Genomic DNA, 1778 nt, shown 5'->3' with positions numbered 1-1778 from the left:
ATGTCACTGGATGAATCAAGTCAATATTTTCGAGTCGGACTGAGACAGTCAGACTAATGTTACGGGATACTATGGGATACAACAGGGTATATATTGATCTTCTTGGTTAGTACATCCACTGACTGTGAAATTACCTGTAAACTGCTTGTTTTTGCAGTCAAATGCTACACATAAGGATTTTTATGGTGTGTCCCTGTGGGAGTGGGAACCAACAAGCCGGCCGGTGGCTTCATTTTTTTTGGGCTATTGGCAAACCGGTTAATAAATAAAGATCAGTGGATAAGACTCCCAGACCAGACCTGAGACATGTCACATGGGAAATGAATCTCCAGATTTCCCTACTGCATTGGTTCCCCTGATTAGTTTTGTTTCCTAGATGTGTCATACCTTTATAAGAATGTCTGATGGCCTATTGAGGGGTTTAGATTGTCAGGAAAATAAACACAATATGATAATAAGATGTCTACCTTTCACTTAAGTATATAAAAAAAGCTAATTTGCATTTTGATACAATCAGCTTGAGAGGCAAGTGAGAAAAAAATTCAGCTTTTAACTAACAGGATGTCTGAGGTCTGAAGTACCTGTTATCTCTGCTGTGGTAAATATGTAAAGAACACTTTAACTATCAAATCAGAAGCTCTGTTAAGATGCTGCTTACAGATAGTGCTGAAAGTCATGTAAGTCAGTGGTTTCTGGGCAGAAAAAATGGCAGAATGTGAGGCTCATACCAAGAATTAGACCCACAGTGATGAGAAACTAATAGAGCAGCATGCAGAGATGCAAAAAGTACCGCAGCCACAAGCCAACATAAGTAAGAACTTTAGATTTGTATTCCTTTCTAATACGTATAACTGACAACTGATATTTCATCTGTGAAAATACACATTTAGAACTCAAGAATACAAGTTACAAAATACAACACAAGAAAATCACAAATCTAGAACTTGATGAAGCTGTTAACCTCCTGACCAGTTGGTGTCAGTAATGCACCTGAAATTCTGTAAGAACTGGCTTTAGATGTGGAAAAAAGGAGGAAAATTAAAAAAGTTAATTTTTTTTGCTAAGACATTGCACTGATCAAAAGGGCAGAAAAAAAGCTACTGTAATTCCTGCAGAGGATGAGGAGAACCTATCTGCCCCCACCCATCCTCACCTCCACCTACAGAAGCGTTCTGACCAGCTGCCTCACTGGGTGGTGTGGAGGCTGCAGCGCCTCAGACTGGAAGAAAGTGAGGAGAGTGGTGAGAACAGCAGAGAGGATCATGCCAGCTCTGCGTGTCCTGAGCCCGTAACATTATGAATGACCCCTCACACCCTCACCATGAACTGTTCTCCCTGCTGCCCTCTGAGAAGAGACTTTGAAGCATCCGATGCAGGTCCAGCAGATTCCAGAACAGTTTCCTCCAAACTGCCATTAGACTGATGGATGTTGTATGAAATGGGGTTTATAAAAAAAAAACTGAATGTTGGAATCTGTCAGTCATATACACTTGTATGTTTACATTTATCACTGCTGCACTTTAAAAAATGAAAATATCTTGAGAGCTGTACTGGACTAAATTTCTTTTTGTATACACTCTGTGTGAACAAAATGACATTAAATTCTGTCTAAGTCGAAGTCTACATTTAGATATTTCAAACATCCCCTGATAAACAAAAACAAGACTTAAAGGAACCTCAATGTTTTTTAGAGAAAAGCTGCAAACAACCTAAGTGGTTGGTTTAGAAAGTAATAAGCCCTGAGTGATTCTTTTTTTTCTGCATATCTGCTGCAGTTG

Source organism: Cyprinodon variegatus, unplaced genomic scaffold (genome assembly GCF_000732505.1).
Source record: "Cyprinodon variegatus isolate N-32 unplaced genomic scaffold, C_variegatus-1.0 Scaffold9, whole genome shotgun sequence".
NCBI lineage: Eukaryota > Metazoa > Chordata > Actinopteri > Cyprinodontiformes > Cyprinodontidae > Cyprinodon > Cyprinodon variegatus.
Note: the sequence above shows the minus strand (reverse complement) of the source record.